The sequence below is a fragment of the Ailuropoda melanoleuca genome, chromosome 7 (genome assembly GCF_002007445.2).
Source record: "Ailuropoda melanoleuca isolate Jingjing chromosome 7, ASM200744v2, whole genome shotgun sequence".
NCBI lineage: Eukaryota > Metazoa > Chordata > Mammalia > Carnivora > Ursidae > Ailuropoda > Ailuropoda melanoleuca.
This window is the reverse complement of record NC_048224.1, coordinates 15,909,176-15,927,902: the sequence shown is the minus strand read 5'-3', so window position 1 is coordinate 15,927,902 and position 18,727 is coordinate 15,909,176. Positions and strand designations below refer to the sequence as shown.

General features: G+C 39.6%; 1 protein-coding gene across 12 annotated transcripts in view; it reads left to right on the top strand.

Moving 5' to 3' along the window:
• Positions 1-18,727, top strand: part of ELAVL2 (ELAV like RNA binding protein 2) — a 140,211-nt gene that overhangs the window by 99,795 nt on the left and 21,689 nt on the right. The window lies entirely within an intron of this gene.

The window sequence follows — 18,727 nt, the reverse complement described above, 5'->3', positions numbered from 1 at the left end:
CTGGAAGGCTGGATGTGGTCCTTCGGCTCTGTTCTGACTCTGCTCTACTTTTGAGGAGACTGACTGGACCTGCTTACATGCCTCACAGGTTATTTTTCCTGTTAATGTTTTTCAAGACAGTTGGTCAGTAATTTGTGGATATTTTCCGGCTTTTTTGAATTTTCGAAATGCCGACGTAGATTGTATCTGGATAAGAAGTTAATACGGTTTGCAGTATGGATTTCTTTTCCTTTAGAAAATAAAAGGGATGTTGCTTCTGGCAAATGCTTAGTGCATGTGCCATCAATTTTGCCTCTCCTGACCAGTGCAGACATTGCCAATCAATCATGGCAGTCTTTCTCACTAAGTCTAGATGTGGCTCCCAAATATTTTTCAAAATAGTGTTCCAGACAACCTCTGTCAATTGACTCAAGTTGGAATCTATTTTCCACCCTTGATTTAAGAAGTCAGCTCAGACTATAGCCTGAAGTGGTGAGGGGAAGTTAGTCAAGGCTGACTGTGGCATCCATCTTGCTTAGAGACTTGTCTGGAAGATTTCTGCTCATTTTTTCAGAAATCTGGAAATGCAGTGTCATCTTTATGCTTAAAAGTTGCTTCTCTCAGAATTGTCAGCTAAGGTAATTCATTAGCTCTGGGTAGTTTTGACATCTCATTCTTTATATTTATTGGCCCATAGGAAAAATGCCTCCCAGCTCTGTCTCATCTAAAGGGAACTCTGTGGGGGGCTCCCAAATATATTTGGATGTAAGATGTCCAAGAATTTTTTCTCATTTATTGATTAAGAAAATGTCCTTTGGAAATATTCACCCTTCAGCCAGAGAATGAGCTGGTTGTTATGCTACCAAGATTTGAGGGGGAAAAAGATTAAGATTCCTAATACAGTCTGTGATCACAAAGACTTGGTCTTTTAATCTGGATTGCGTTTTCTAGTATCCATACTTCTCTGCACACTTTTTGTGTCACAAAGGTTAACCTTTTACTAGTACTATTAAGCACTATTACTATTAAATAATAACAAGTGCTGTTAAAAAAAAATCTAATATCCAGTTACTTTAAGACTGTTTTGTGTGCTCTCTGTCCTCCTGAGGATTTTTGTAGGCCTCCCCATGTTAAGTTGATTTCCAGAATTGCTGCTAATTTATCTTAGTGTTGAGGTCCTGAGTTGTGGTTAAGAAGAAATTGGAATAGATGGTTGGGATGGCTCATACCAGAACATACCCTTTTCTCCATTCCAGAAATAGCCATCCTTATTTCATTCTAGTGAGTCAGTTCTTTTGCTGTAAGTTCTTTTGCAATAATGTCCACAAGAAGGCAGAAATGCAGGGGAAACGGGTCTCCAGAGAATAAATTTCCATGGCCTGCAAGGAGGCCATTGATGACAGCTGCTTCTTCACTGCCCATTGCCCGGCTTTCTCTTCAGTGCCCAGCTGCTTGGGCAGAATATGTGGAAGAAAGGACAGTAATGCCTTGTGTCTTTTAAACTGTGACATCTGCTACTTCTCTTCTGATTTTCTGAAATGGGGGTGGGAGTGGTGGGGAAGCAGCAGGCTACTTATTTCCCCGCCCCCATTCGGTTCCTGTAAAAATATCAGATAACAGCTGGTATCCTCAATTTGGCCCAGATTTCTCTCAGAGGCAAAGCAGACCATTTTCCAAAACTACAGAGCACCATTTTTGTCTGTTTGTTCTTTGTATGGTTATTTTTTATTTTATTTTTTTTTAATTTTCAGGGAGACATGTTTTGTGTTCTTAGGCAACATCTTGAGCCAATTTTTTCTTCATGTTTGCTGCTTCAAGTACCTTTTGGAAGCTGCACTTAAACCATTCCATTTTCTGGGATACCGTTCCATAAATTAGCCTTTTTATCCTTCTTGCAGTCCATCCTGGTGGTGGCTGTCAGCCTAAACTTACATAAACACCACTTTCCTCATGTTACTTCTCACTCAAACTTCTCTTGTATTTCCCAACTCTTTTACCAAATCATTTGAGTTAACTTCGGAGTGTTATTACTACTGTCTGTGGTAGTCAGCCTGGCTCTTCCCTGGCAAGCCGATCTCAGGCTCTGCACACATGCCCCTGTAGCTCTCGTTTCCTGGCATACCCTTTCACACTGCTTTGAATAGCAACGTCCCCATCTATGGGAGCCCATCTGAAGTTGTTCTTCATCTGCTGCCCCAAATAAAAGAGTTGAGACCTTAGTGTTCGAAGAGTTTGGCTAAGATCAGGCCCTTTAAGACAAAGCTCTTACATTTAAGGTGGCAAAACTCTTTCCCTTTAGAAAGTTGCAGTAGACTAATTAATACATACATCATATACGAGTATACAAATGTTGGTGTGCTCTTCAAGTTAGTCTTCCAACCCACCTAGCAAGCAGTTAGTATGCATTTGGTAGAATTCCTAGTAATTGGAATATTGAAACAGTGAATCAAGTGCTGTGAAAGGTGATTTAGCAGTTTCTCCTGGGGCTTCCTAATAGTATTAGCCCAGTAGAGTTTTGTGCAATAGATGGATGGTGTGTTGAATAAATGACAAATGGTCAGTATTTCTGCAATGAGTGAAGCAAAGTCCCTCAGGCACTGCGGAATCCTAAAGCAGTTATTCCTAAACTTGGTTGCATCAGAATCACCAGAAGTGAGTTAGAAATGGAGGTTCTTGGGCCCACTGCAGAACTACTGGATCAGTGTCCAGTGATGGAATGTGGGAATCTGCTTTTTTTTTTTTTTTTAAAGATTTATTTATTTATTTTTTTGACAGAGATAGAGACAGCCAGCGAGAGAGGGAACACAAGTAGGGGGAGTGGGAGAGGAAGAAGCAGGCTCACAGCGGAGGAGCCTGACATGGGGCTCGATCCCATAACGCCGGGATCACGCCCTGAGCCGAAGGCAGACGCTTAACCGCTGTGCCACCCAGGCGCCCCGGGAATCTGCTTTTTAATATGCTTTCCCGTTAGTTCAGGACAGCAAGTCTAAGGCCTAACATATAGGAACCAACGAAATGTACCTTTTCTGAATAGATGGGTTCTCTGTTTGGTATTTTTGCGTCCAAAGTTCAGTTTGTTTTTATCTTTTACCTTGATAAATCTTCTCGTGGATAATTCTTAGCATGCTGAATGATAATTCAGCATTCAGAGTAAAAAGTAGTTCATACCGTCTTCACTTTTTAAAAAGTATGGCTTAGAAATTAGAAAAACTTATGTTCACCTTATGTTAGAAAGATATTTATTATAAATAGCATTCATAGGTTAAAGTTTCAAAGTGGTTATTGTTTTCTTCTAAGGATCACATTTTTTCCTGATTAGGTTGATGTTTTGGCAGCTTACCTTGCTGGTGATGTCATACATACCATCTCTGAGCTACATGGGAGGCAGTCATGATAAAGCCTGCCCACATTGTCTCTGATACTGAGCTGGTAAATACACTGTGAAGAATACAAGATGTTTTTAACTCCTGATATTAGGGATGGTGGTGGAAAGGTGGTATATGCACAAGTCAGGTGTGGGGGGTAGGAATCTTCTCATGACAGTGTCAAAAATTGTATACTGGGGGGGATCTCATTAAGAGCCCACTGGTCCCCATGGGAACCCTTCATTCTTGTGGACCATTTGGGATCACAGTGGTTGTGACTACTGTATTCAGTCTTTATGTTCTTTGCTTATTTTGTTTTTAGGGGTCTCAAGTACTGATAAAATCTAAATTGGTATATGTATGGCTTCAAGCTAATACTCTTCCCCCTTAAGGGAAAATGTCTCGGTTAATGGTATCAGAGTTAAATTCATAATTAGTAGAGTAAAATATTGAATATTTCCAAAGAATCTTATACGCTCCCTTCCCCCTCTCCCCCATCAAGTACTGTGAATAGGTGATGGAAGTCTTTCCTCCCAGCATCACTCCCAGCTTCTCCCCCTCCTCCAAGGGGTGTAGGGATCTTTGTTATTCCCAAAAGTGGGCTTGCTTTTATCTGAAAATGAGGGCTGTTATCTCAAGGAATAGAAGTTTTTTGTTCTTACTGATAGGTACCCCGAGAAATTCATGGCTTTTGTGCCCCACTGAAGAAAAAAATCCCTATTTGGAAATACTACCAGGATGGAAAAACTGCCTAAATTTGGTTTCGATTAAACGGATTTTTTTTCTTAATCATTCAGACATAAACCAACCTAAATTTCACCTTTGCTTAAAAGTTATTAATTGATACATATTAATGTGAAATTTCTCATATTAAAATATCCAAACCACCATTTAAGGTCATATGGGAAAACTATTATAAAAATTGGAATACTAACTACAAATAAGGTCAATTTCTTCAAGGGTTCAGTTTGTTAGAGAGCGTTAAGTAAAGCTAATAAACCTTTATTCTCAGCCATTGTGTTGCTTTAAGTTGTTACATTTATATCTTTTCCTCACTAGCCTATCCTTTTTCCAGTAACTGTCCTCCCCTCAGGCTTCTTTTGTGTTTGTTTTTAGCATGAACCATATCCTTAAAATAGGAATATAGAACTACATTTCTGAAGTTTTAGTCTTCCTGACATTGATGAAGTGATTTAACTGGCTGTGTGATCTTGGACAAGTCTTTTAATCATTTCAGTTTCCATTTTATCTGTAAAGTTAATTAATTTATTCATCATTGAGAATGTTTATTACCTGCCTCTTTTTAATTTTTTTAAACTGTCCATGGTCTTCCAAATTGCATTTTAAGAAAGATTGTAACTATTTAATTAAATATTTAATGAACTCATGGTTATCATGAAATGATTTAGTTAGTGGTGAAAGGCAGCACCCCATCCTGAAGAGAGAACAGTTTAAACTGTTTTTTCTTTGCCATTGCTGAAACATTATCAGCCACCGTAAAATTTGTGCTGGGAAACCATTCTTTAGCTCAACCCTGTTTTTGGTACAGAATTACCAGGGAGGGCATTGGTTCTCACTAATCACTGTAAACCGTTCTTTTATAAAATTTAATTCTGACCATTAGAAAATGCTACCAAGTCATTGGCTGTTCAGTGTAAGAAAGGAAGGGGGGGCATGGAAGCAGAAATGTAAGTGAAGTTAGGCTTGCTGCTGTTAGGTGCTCTGTTAGAATATCTGCAGCACCATTTTGGGGTGTTTGAGACAAGTGGGTTTCATAATAGCAATAATGCTGAGATTTTATGCTGTTTGTAGGGAAGTTTGAAAAGCAGATGGTAGGGGAACCACAGAATTAGCTAGAGCAGTAAGCAGGGGAGTAATGCAGAAAGGAACCAGGGACCATTGGGGGATTATAAAAGGCAGGTGTGCCAAGCCAAGGTTTTATATTATAGGTAAGGGAGCAGGGCAGTGATGGATTGGACTTAAGTATTTGTGAGGAAGGGAAGGTCTGTTCGATACAAATAACGCGTCTCTCTGAGCAACTCAGGCTACCCTAGTGTGCTTTTGGCTTATGTAGTTGATTTTGTTTTCTGTGCAGATACAAAGTGTAAATGTTTGTAGAGGTGTGGGCCTCACAAATTATAAAGCATCTCCTGTGAAGTACCCCACATTTCAACACTGCTGCATATGGATCATCATTTACCTTTTACCTTGACCAGATTTGGAAAATTTGAAAGTCTGAAGGACAGGTCTGAAGGACAGGTCTCCGATTAACAGACAGCTTATGAGATGTTAACCTAAACTGCTATTTGGCTGGTCAGACTTTTGTTTGTGGAGGGACAGAAAAAAAAAAAGCGGAAAAAGTACATACCAGGAGTGGAAGTGAGAATGGAAGCTGAGTGAATAATTTCTTTGCCTTTGCTTTTTTAAAAATAAAGACTGAATGTATTGTACCTTCATTTTTAAGCTGTGGTCTGGAACTTTCTAGAGCCACATGCCTAATTTTACTAGTATATTGCTACATCATATTATCGGAACCTCTTCAGTGCATTTAAATAAAACTCTTAAATCTATACCGAGTCCAGTTTTCATAGTCCCTATCTGAAATGAGGAATAAGATTTTTTAAAATAAGGTATTATTTGTATAATGCCCATTATGTGTTTGCAGAATACTCCATTGTGAGCTTGAATTTTTTTTTTTTTTTAAGCCACAAAAAGCACCAAGGTTGTCACTTACCTTGGGTGGCCCTCAGAGTGTGGTAGGTGGCCTAGTGTAGTCCAGACCTACATTGCCCCAACTCAGGCCTGTTTGTGTTCCTCCTGCTCCTTCCAAGCTGCCTTTGTAGTAGAAATGAGATATTTGAAAATTCCCAGAGGGCAGTAACTTGGCATTGTCTGAATGGCTTTTCTGTAGATATTTTTTCATGGTTGCTAGAGCAGAGGCTGAGGCTGCACAGAGGGATAGATGAGGAGGGGAGGGTTCCTGGTAGCAGTGTCTCTGCTTGCTTCCTGCCCATCCCTCCTTGTGAACCACAGGGCAGGGGGGCGGTGGGAGAGTCTCAGCAGTTGATTGAACCCATCTTTCTTAGGAGGGAGTCCATGGATCATTTTATTATCCAAGCCTCTACTTTTCCTGCCTGTTTAATAAATGTGTATCAGCAAAGGCATTTCTGCTAGGCACTGTTAGCACCTGTCTGCTTCTCTTTTCTGCTGCTCTTTAAGGGTAGGGTAGGGCTTGTGGCCTTTCATTTGTGACTTAGGAGAAGTACTACCGGGTAGTTGGGTGGCTTCTGTCTGTTCTACAAAGCTAGTTTGAGAGGTTAAGATAGGTGTGCTAACTTCTGAAGAAGAGTCCCTTAATTTCTGGCTTTACCTATTTTTTGTAGTAGCTGCATAGGACTTTTATCCTTTTACTTGTCTGGATTTATGCAAAAACAATAGTCTCTTGTAGGCAAATTCTCCCCCCACCCCCATTTTTTAAGATTTATTTATTTAGAGAGTGAGAGCACTAGCAGAGTGGTGGGGAGTCTTGGGGGAGAGGCAGAGGGTGAAGCAGACTCCCTGCTGAGCAGGGAACCTGAAGTGGGGCTCAATCCCAGGACCCCAGGATCATGACCTGAGCCAAAGGCAGATGCTTAACCAACTGAGCCACCCAGGCATCCCAGGCAAATACTCCCTTTGATCAGTGAAATGCAGCTCGGCTAAGGGACTTGTTAAAACACAGTGCGGCTAACAGCATCAGTAGGAATAGCAATGTAAGGTCACGTTGGCTGACACTGGTGGCTTTTATTGTTTTCTTTCCATCTTGTATTTTTGATATTCAGGTGTTTTCCTTAGAAACAGGTTATAGATACCACTACAAACAAATGGAATATTCTCTTGGGGACCTTAGTTTGGGTCTTGTACTGTCTTGAGACTTCCTGGATCAGATCTCTGTTAGGTGTGAGTAAGTGGAGCTGTTCCTGGTGGTGGAAAAACTGCTGTTTTTTGGGCTAAGTGCTGGAGGTGACCACACCTCTAGCTTGAGAGGAAAACTGGTGTCTGGAGGTCATGTTTAGCAGATGGGCAAGTTCACAGAGATTTAAATATTTTTTTTTTTTAAGATTTTATTTATTTATTTGACAGAGAGAGGAGACAGCCAGCGAGAGAGGGAACACAAGCAGGGGGACTGGGAGAGGAAGAAGCAGGCTCATAGCGGAGGATCCTGATGTGGGGCTCGATCCCATAACGCCAGGATCACGCCCTGAACTGAAGGCAGACGCTTAACCGCTGTGCCACCCAGGCGCCCCAAGAGATTTAAATATTTTGATGGTAACTGGAGAGTAAAAGAATCATTATAGTAACTTTCTGGATCTCTGTTCTAATAGGAGACTACCCATTCAAGAATGTTTTTCTGGTAGGTTCTTGCGAATGTTAGATGCAAGTTTAAAAGTTAGAGAATGTGTTTGTCATTCTTGAAGTTTGTGCGGACTCTATAAAAGCATGTGTAGTCCATTTTCTTTTATTCCCGCCTTTGCCACATTTTCCTGTCGTTGCCCTTAGCATCAGTTCTAAGCCACAAGCACTACATCAGACTTGGGGGGGGGGTTTACTTTGGGAAGTTTCTTGACATACGGTTTATGGTTCAGCAGGAAAAGAGGGCTATGTTTTGAAAAAGGCATAGGCAGTCTGCTACGTGTGTGCCCCCCCACCCCAAATGAAAAGCACTCCTTCGAATGTTGCATCAAGACCTCGAGCCATAAGTCCTGGATTTCTGTCCTGCTCTTGCTCTCCTGGTCTAGCTTTCTCACTTGTAAAATGGTGAAGGGTGGTACTGACTACACAATTATTGTGTAACATGTTATTTAACATCTAGAGGTAGAAACTACTGGTGTTGGCCTGTGACTTTCAGAAAGAGAAGATCAAGAATATTAAGTTGTTTTTCAGTCTTTTCTATATTTAAAGGGGTAACTTAGAAATCTATTTGGGGAGGATTTGAAAAGCTACTTTTTTACTCTGAAGAAAATAGTCACTCTGTCTAGTTCGTTGGTTTAATTTTATTGGATATTTAAAAAACTATTGTAGTTACCTTGTGCTATAGAGAAGTGGGTTGTGGAAAAAAAAATCAATAAATCATGGTAATGTGCTCTATTTTTTGGTCATTAGTATAAGGTTACCTCCTCCCGCAGGACTGAGAAGTGTAATCCTTCCTGCATAGGTTCTGGGGTTGCTAATGAGTCTTGAAGTGACCCTTGCTGACCCTCAGGTGAGCAGGGGGAAAGGCAAGGGAAAGGAGAATGCCTGCGTGGTCCTGGAAACTGATCATTCAGAAAATGGTTTCATGGGGCGCCTAGGTGGCGCAGTCGTTAAGCGTCTGCCTTCGGCTTGGGGCGTGATCCCAGCGTTCTGGGATCGAGCCCCACATCAGGTTCCTCCGCTGGGAGCCTGTTTCTTCCTCTCCCACTCCCCCTGCTTGTGTTCCCTCTCTCGCTGGCTGTCTCTCTCTGTCAAATAAATAAATAAAATCTTAAAAAAAGACAGAAATGCTTTCATTTTGACAAATTTTGTTAAATGACTACTTAGAAATTCGACTATTCCCACTTGTTTCACCCAAAGAACCCTGTTCATATTCCTAGAAAGATTCTGTAGTCATTGAGAGTGGCTCTGCCCTCATAGAATTAAGCCCAGTAGCCTTTTGCACAGACTAGCCAGGCTGACGAGCTTCCTGATCCCGGTGAGCCCCATCCATCCAGGCTGATTTTTGGAAAAACCTTGAGATGAGTTTTATAAGCTTTGTTTTACCTTTATGTTTTTGTATTTGTTGGTGATTTATATTCATATATACTTTACTTTAAGCTACCTGTGAATTTCTTATTCATTTGGAAACCAACATCGGTGGGTGACAAGGAGGAGAGCTAGTTTGTAGGAATCCCGAATATGCCCCCCCGAGTTTGTGGATTACCTATTTAAAGTCCCTCTATATAAGGGACTGCCAAAACATTAATGTTCATCAGAATCCCTGGGATGGGGTGGTTGATAAAATGCATATTTCTGGACCCCTGCATATTTCAGTAAGTAAATAAAATTTACTGAATCTGCTGAGTGAGAACAAAAGGTTGTATTTTAACCAGTCACTGCAGGTGACTGTTAATAGGCAGTGGTCTGACCTGAGAACCATTGTTCGGTGGACCTTAATGATTTGAACTTGGATAGGTCTGTGGTGCTTGTTTCAAAACAAATCTGCATGTAAATAAGATTTTCATTTGTGGATTCTTTCATAAACTATCTGGAATACTTGTGGTTAACAGATGTACTTTTAACGAATATAATCCTGGACTTACCTAAATAATACATTCTCTCTCTCTCTCTCTCTCTCTCTCTCATTCTCACCTCGCTCACACACAACACTACTCATTTTCAGAGCATTTTGGTGTCATTAAATACTTTTAGCATTACAAGTACATAAACGCCATTTAATATTTGACTCTGAGGGTAGGGAATTTGCAGCATGGTTCTTCTGGGGCCCATTCATTTAAAATGGGTATTTCATATTAGTATAGAGATTGGGAGTTGAATTATATGATTCAAGATGGTTGTGGAGCCTTAGAATATGGAAGTTGCTTTTAAAATGCAATAAAAATTTATTTCCTATTTATAAGCTCCCAACCACACCCCACCTCTCCCCTTCCCCAGTATCTGGATGTTTGAACTTCTCTAGTCACAGTTTGAGTAAATGGGAATTTGCTCTATTATCATAAAAACTCCCCCCACATAGCATGTTATGAATATTTAAAGAAAAAAAACTATTTATGCCACTTTAATTTAGAAACCTTTTGACCTATAAATTCAATTTTGTCCCAAAGCTATGTGAAAGCAGTGCATACATACTGTCACCACACCAAAAGGCTTAGAATGTCTCTGTTCTCAGATTTGCAAAAATGGTTTAATAAGTAATTGTCACCAACTTACAGGATTTTCCATCGTGTTCTTCATTAACCAGTGTCTTGGGGGAATTGTGAAATACGCATTGTCTGCACACTGCTCTGGCGTACAAAGTCAAATGAACTGTGAAGGTGAGGGCTAAAAACACCCCTCTCACCTTTGTACTTTGTCCTTTGAGTATTAAAGAACATTGATCTACCAAGTGGCAAAGGGGGTACTATTTGGCGGTTTAATTACAGCCAGTGAATGTTATTGATGCTATCAATCAGCGAGACCCAGGGAAAGGGCATGGTGCCAGACCATTCGGTGCTCCCGACAGTGTAATTAAATACCGCAGGACTGGATTCTCAAGATAAAGTGAGGTGCTTCTGCTCATCTGAAGCAGGAGAGTACTTTGTCTTGCAACCCAGGTAAAGGTTATCCCCTCCTACTACTCCTCTTTAAATTTTTGGAGGAGTCTATGAATGGCAGTGATATGGTCTGTTCCTTGTGCACCAGTTAAGGTTGTCGGTGTTTTCCTTAAAAACCCTTTTTCTGTAAGATCTTCACAACTGTCATACAAAAGGCTTTAGGCATATAGTAATTACTTTTTGTTAAAGCTGTTTGGGGGGATATACAGCTCAGGTGTCTAATAGATATTTGGAGAATGAGGGATTGTCTTTGAACGAGACTATTAGTCCTGCAAATCAGTTCATTTAAAAAAGCTTTCCCTGTGATTATTCTCTAATGTCTAATCATATTGAGAGAAAAATATCTTGGTAGGTTGAACTTATAAAACATTCAGTAATATTTCAGGGGTTATTCCTTTTAAATTAGCTGTTGAATAAATTTTTCATAGTTGTATAACTTAGGTCCACAAAATATATTTGGTAAAACTTTCTTTGGCTCTGGGGAGGATTTATAATAACATTTCTATTATTCGTTTTTTCTTTTTCTCATATGTTATACATGTGTTTCACACACAAATTTTCTTCTAGGTCTATTTGAGAGATAAATTCATAAGCAATCCCAAAACGTTTGTTACTCCTTTTTTTTTTTTTTTTTAAATGATGTGTAGTTTAAACTCATTAAGGTTTACCAAGGACAGGCTCCCCTTGAAAGAAAGTAAGGTGGTTTCCTAACTTTTTGTGCATATGCATGTGTACACATATGCATATACACACTAGATTCCTGACAGTTGGGTTAAAACAGGCCCGAAAACACTTCTTGGCTGTTGTGGTTTAGTTGTAATACAGGTATGGATTGCAAACTGTTTTTACATTTACAACAGGTGTTTGAAGGAAGATTGTTAGATATTTTCCTTTAGGTGTTTGAGGAATAATTTTTTAAGAACATTAAAGTTTAGTAAAAGTGATTACTTCATCTTCAAGAGTCTCATCTCATCCCATTAGGGCCTTTTACAATACGTGGAATCATAGCAAGTTCTATGGTTTGTTTCCAAGTTTGTCTTGAGGGGTATATGCTTTAAAAGTTATTAATGGCCATCATACGTGTGCTTTTTTTTTCTTCTCCTCCTCCCACCTCCCACCCAAGGCAAAGATATCAAATGTAATACTAAAAAAAATTGTAAATTGTTTTTTTAAAGACTATACAATCTTGGATAGGGAATCTTGGATAGGGAACATCTGTGAGTAATGAGGTACTTAATTCTGCAAGCGTTTAGAGTGTCTAGTATGTACCAGTCAGCTTTGCTCAATGTTGGAGCCGTGCTAAAATATGACAAGATACCATCTTGTCCTTGATGTCATAGTGCAGTAGGAAGAGACAGCACTTACTTTATATGACCGTTTTTTTTTGATGTATGAAAAGTGAATGCAGAGCGCAATGGGAATGGATATGTCACTGGCTGTCGAGAGGCCTCTGCAATGGTTTCAGAGGTGATAGGGTTTTACAAAATAGGGTTTATCACGCAGAGAAAGAAGACAGGTATTATACGTGAAGGAATGTCTCATCCAAAGGCACAGCGGCCTTTATGTGACATGTACTTTTTGGAAGAAGCATACATCTGGAAGCTATAAAGTGTGCTCATTCTGTCGAGTATTAACCTTCTATGAAAGTGATTGGGAGGAAAATTTGATTAAACCTAGCCCCATAGTTTACATTTATCCTTTTTTAGTGAAGACCTAATTCATAAAAGGAGCTATAGAGATGAATTTTGGGCAGATTATTTCATTTGCTCATGGATACCTCTCTGCCTTGTTCTGCAAAGATCCATGGTAACCTGTGAGACTCATTTAAGATATTTAAAAATGGTACCAAGATGAAATTTCTCTGTGGAGTATTTAGTGTACACACAGAAATAGGATCATTATATTTTCATTACTGTATGTATAAGTAGGTCAAAGAAGACTTGGATATCTGAACCAACATTGCGGCAAAGCAGTTTTTCTTCTAGTTATAGAACAAAAGGGACCTTATCGTGGATGGTATTTAAATTAGCTTTTTAAATGGCCACACTGATATTGACTATTCTGCTCACCTAGCTTATGATGGGAAAATTACCTCCATATTGTGTATGTATACATTTCTGTAGACTGTCACTCCCCTGCTCATAGACACTTCACTGTGACATTTAAGGCCTCCAGAATCTGCCCCAACTTGCTATTACCACAGTGTTGTCTTTGTTCTGCAGAGATTCTTGTCCTGCTCACCCGGGCTCATCATCCTTGAAGATGGAGGTCAAATTCTTATCTCCTGCCTTGGGTCATTCTCTGCCTGTACTGCCTTATGCCAGTGTCATTACTTACTGACTTTTGTTTGGCCATAGAGGCATTTATTTTTCTACTGCACGTTACCTTTTTCTCCTCTTTTGTGGTCTACGCTCAGAGGGCAAGCATCTTTGTCTTCAGAGCAATTCACAAAATACTTCAGCTTTTATTTAAAATTTCTGAAGGAGGAATTTTCTAATATATTGTTAATAAGAAATGTTAGAGATGTGCTCTGTACACTCAGAGGTAGGAAAATTCACAATTTAAGTGAAACCAAAAGTGAAACTCTTGACACTTCCTGGAGGGTGTTACTATTTATCGAAGACACGGTCGAATGAAGAATATATAAAGGACTTACCTGCTTTTTCTTTTCTACAGTTAATGAAGATTGGACTATTGTTTTCCTTTTATGTGTGATTTTCTGCATAACGTCCATCAGCCCGCATCTTTGCCCTTTGTCACTTTCATGTGTTCTCTTTTTCCTCTCTCAAACCTTAGATGGAGTATGTTCAAGCCCGAGGACATGTAACCCACCAAAATTGAGTTGTTGAAAACCTTCTTCTTTTCCCACACATTACCAACTAGTCAGTGCTTGTTGACTTTTATCGTTAAACATCTCCAGTTTACTTCTACCAAGTAGTGTGGAGACCTTCTTTAGGTGTTACTTTTCCAATTCAGCAATTTTAATCTGTTGGCAGTGCTTTAGATCTACTAGGTGGTCCACTGCTACATAATTATATTTTAAGTTTATTTTTGGAGGTAAAATTGTAACAGGTACCTTGATAGTATGGCTTTTGTTAGAGATTGCATCTGATCAAATTTCAGAATCTTGAAAGAACCCTTAAGAAGCTACTACGGAGAATGGTTTTCTAAGAATTGAATGAGTACGTCTATTTTTTTCTGCAAGCCAGTTTAACTTGTGTTGTTTCCAGTGAAGCACAGAAAGCCAGATTGTTTGGACAAGCATCACACCTTCTAATCATCTTGCCTGAGAGGTACTTCAGAAAGAGCCCCTGCAGGAGGCCATGGAATATTCAGTCAGCAGGAATTGGAGTGCCTCCGTGGTGGGTGGGGCTGTAAGATACACGCACATATAAGAATTAGTTTCAACCCTCTAGGAACTTACAGCCTAGTAATAGAAAAGCTTTGTAAGTGAATTGCAGTACTGTTACCCTGGGAGGAGGCTTTCAGGCGGTCTGCTGCTCTGGCAGTGTTGAGGAATACCCAGACACATCTGAGTGTTGAGTACTAAGTACTGAGATTTCTCTTTTTCTTTAAGTCTCTCTAGTATGTTTAGTGATAGTGTCCAGAATGAAAAATTCACAGTACTCCCTGCTAGCATAGCCACCTCAGTGTTTTTTTCTACTGTGAAATCACATTGAGTCATTAGGCACTGGTTGAATCCCACATTCAGAAGCATACATGCAACCCTAATCTGAAATTAGGCACTGTTCCCCAAAGTCCATTTATTATTTCTGCCACTGTCTCCCCGAAATGGGGATGATTCTCTGTTTCTCCCCTATTTCTTATTCTGCAACCAACTTTTGTCTCTAACAGATCTTTATGAGAGAGAATAAGGGGTGGGAGGATTTAATATGCAGTAGTTTGGAGAAATAAAATGAAATTAGTCTTTTCTATCAGCCCATTTAAAGGTGCTGGATGTTGACCCTCTGTATGACAGCAAGACACCATTTTCCTCATGTTTCAGCCAGGCTTTGGGCTTTCCAACACACTCCTCTGCCATTGTCTTACGAAATACTTGTAATATTGTATTGCAATATTGTAATAATTAGTAAGGGTTAATTTTGATAATAACTGCCATGAATTTGGGAGAAGTCTTACTTATTTACTCTCTGAATTGTTTTTCTGTTAAAGTGCATATACATCTTCCTTGGGCCAAATGACCCCGTGTGTGTCGTCTTACCTGTTTCCTCTCAGAGATAATAGTTACATTTGAGTTTCTTCTTACATAAATTAGGGATGCTAATGATAATACCCAGTTCATACCCTGCTGTTAGGATCAAGTCAGCTAATATATGTAGCATACTGAGGGGCGCCTGGGTGGCTCAGTTGCTTAAGCGTCTTATTTTATTTCAGCTCAGGTCATGATCTTGGGGTCCTGAGATCGAGCCCTGTGTTGGAGCTCCACACTCAGTGGGGAGTCTGCTTGGGATCCTCTCTCCCTCTGCCACATCTCCCCACCTCCCTCCACCACATGCGTGCATGAGCGTGTGTGTGCTCTCTCAAATAAATAAATCTTTAAATATATAAATATATAACATACCAAGAACAGTACCTGGCACATGGTCAGCATTGAATAAATATTTGGGGCTATCATTATTTATGTTATGATTTTATATATATATGTGAAATTCTTACGGTATGATGAAACATTATTATGGTTCTCCAGCTCTGTGCTAATGGTTTTATTTTTCCGCTTAATCCTTGTGAGGTAAAGACTGTCATTAACATCAGATTGCAAATGAAGGAAACAGAGGCTTCAGAGAATGTATGGAAATTATTCCCTAGTTACAGAACTGGTAAGATAGCAGAGCCAGGACCTGAACTGAGCTCTGGGCGATTCCATGCCCTGCGTTTGTACTACTGCCTAACCTGGGAGGGCTCTGGTACAAGCATCAGTTTCTGGCCACTAATTCAGAGCATGCTCTGTTCAAGCGAGTAATAATGCATTTTCTTTTGCCTTTATAAGTGTTTTGACCTAATACTAAACTAATTCATGTTTGCCTCAATTCTAGCCTATTTATATTACTTAATACTTTTTTTTTTTTTTAAGTAGGCTCCACACCCAATGTGAGGCCTGAACTCATGACCCTGATGAGATCAAGGCTTCCATGCTCTACCAGCTGAACCAGCCAGGCGTCCCTTACTTAATACTTATAAAGATATGTGGCCAAATAAATATAGGCTCATTTCTCATTTTTAATGTTAAAAGTAAGGGAGTTCACTTTTCCTAACCAGTACAGAAAACTTCCTAATGCAGAGAGGAGGGTAGGAATGAACTCTCGTGGTTACAGCTTAAACGCCCATCTATTTTTTTTTTCTCCAAGTCACTTTAGTGTGATCGCTTTCTAAAATTGTAATGGACTAAGTGAAGGGATGGGATTGGACATGCAATATGGAATATCAATTCCCTTTGATAGATTCCTGCTTAGACCTTAAAATGACGACTCCACCGCCGCTGCAGTGGTTGATCCGATGTAATCCCCCCCCTTCAGATGCCACATCACTACTTGATCGGCTTGTTTTTTATTTCTTTGTTCTTTACATGCAGAGATCTTTAGAAATTTGGAAGGCATTTTTGGCCTAACTTGCATTTCAAGACTGCTTTACCCCAGGCTCCCTGTTTGTCTTTACCAGCATGAGAGTCCTTGTTGAACCAGCTGTGTGCCACAGCCAGGCAGAAGCAACAGTGAAACGGCAGATGTGATTTACTAACTTTGATAATTTACTAAATACTTTGATACTTTAATAAAATTTTAATAAAAGTATACTCTCATAAGATACGAAGATGTCTGTCAGGACAGTCTGTTTGGACCCTCGTTTAATTGATAAACCTGCATGAAATGGATTTGGGTAGCTTTTTTTTTTTTTTTTTTTTTAAGATTTTATTTATTGGAGAGCATGAGAGAGTGAGCATGAGCCGGGGAACAGGCAGGCCCCACTGAGCAGGGAGCCCAATTCGGGACTCGATCCCAGGTTCCTGGGATCATGACCTCAGCTGAAGGCAGACGACGTTTGACCTACTAAGCCACCCAGGTGCCCCTGATTTGGGTAGCATTTAATAGACTGCTCAGTGTAGTTTTCTCATAGACTGAGTTTAAGATGTGTGAAAAAGGAAATCTAGTTTGTCAAGTATCTAGTTTATGATGAGTTGCTTAGTATAAATCTTAAAACCAGCACACTTTTGTTTTTCTGTTGCTGTTCTGTAGTTTTAGTGTTGTTTTAGTAATGCCATATGTGATCACTTTATTCTTATGACATTACTTATTCTTTGGTTCATCTTTAAGTTGGATATAAGAACCAACTGTTTTGAATTTTATTTAGTATTGTTGTGCTAAAACTTGGAAATGATGTGAAGCTGGGTCGTCTCTCTAGTGTAACACACTCATTTGCTGTTTTCCCTTTCTTTGAATAATATGAGATTTGGGGAAAAAAAAGCATGTTTAATACCTAGAATGTTCTGATTATTCCAGGTACATTTGAATTTACTTGGTGTAAATCCATAGTCTACAGATTCTTGGTTTGATTTTTCTCTCTTCAGCTGCCTCCCCTCCCCCTATCTCAGCTCTTTTTCAGACATTTCCTAAATGGTTCTCAGGCAATAGTAGTAGAAGAAAAAAAGCAACTGTCCTAAGGAAAAGACCCATTTTGATGTATTTCAGATTTTCTTATGTGTACTGAAGAAAAAATTTAGCAGAGCTAAAGTTCTTACCTCCTTGCATATCTCTTCCGCTATCTCTTTGTAAATGTCTGATCATCCTCCCAGTAATTGTCATTTTGCTAGAAGGTTGTATGGTTTCAGACTGTGTTGTAGCCAGTGGTGTAGTGGAAAATCCCTTGCTCTGCGTCTTTGGACAAGTCACGTCACCTTTGTGTGCCTCAGTCTCCCTCTTTCCTAAATATCAAGAAATTGGGCTATATGATTTGTTTCCTTTTGCTCCAAAATTAAGACAACCCCCCCCCCCCAGCAACATATTACTCCGTCAAAGATTTTATTGCTTCTGGGGATTTGAGTTCCCAATTTGTGAAATGAAACTTCATTCTTGATATGTTTAATGGCATCTGCACAGAATCTACGCACAGAGTACCACCACATACAATGTTTGCTATATCACAAAGCAGATTATGGGCCCTCTTAATTTTTTAGGCAAGAACTTCACTTAGTGTCTGATTATAAATCCTCTTCATTACAGTAAATTTGTGCCAGGTACAAGGATGTGCAAAATAGGGTAAAAATAAGGTTTCTTACTTCAAGGACGTAAGGCAGTTACAAGACAGGTTATAAGGGACAAGTTTATCTTGGCTTGCTCAGTGTGGACAAGAACAAGGTGTATGATGCAGTGTGGGTACCAGCAAGGGTACTAACTCGGACTGGAGAAGGCGGAGGAGAGTGGATGTGAGGCACTTGGTGATGCCCTTGTGGAGTCCGAAGTGACTCACATTTAGTTGAGTGGGAGGAGCAGGTTGTACTAACACAGGGAAGTAAGAGAGGAAGGTTTGGAAAACTACTGAAGGTTGTGTGTGTTTATATAGAAAAGGGAGTCAGTGCCCCGAGCATAAAGAACTAAGAAATCTGAAATTAATCTTAAAGCATTAGGGATCCCCTGAGGGATTCGAAGCAGAGAAGAACACAATCAAATGTGTTCCTGGTGTTGCTTGAATTAAAACAATCTTTATGAGACTTAAAGCATTCAACAAATCAAGTCTCAGTAAAATTTAAGGTCTCACATACATTTTCCACTGATGTAGTTTTCTGAATTCTGCATCTTGGAATACCTATTAAAGGTAACTACCCTAATCTATAATACCCTTTTTTAAGCCTTCCTGCTAGGGGTGATTATTGCTTTTAGCTCTAACACCTTTGCTAGAGCTAATCTTTAATTTCTTATGGACTTATTTCCATATGCTTTGTTCTCTCAGGGTTACTCATTCGCAACCCTTTGTGAAACATGCCTGCCCTTAAAAAACTTAATCTTAGGCTGTGATATGTATATGCCTTGATGTGTGTTTGAGACT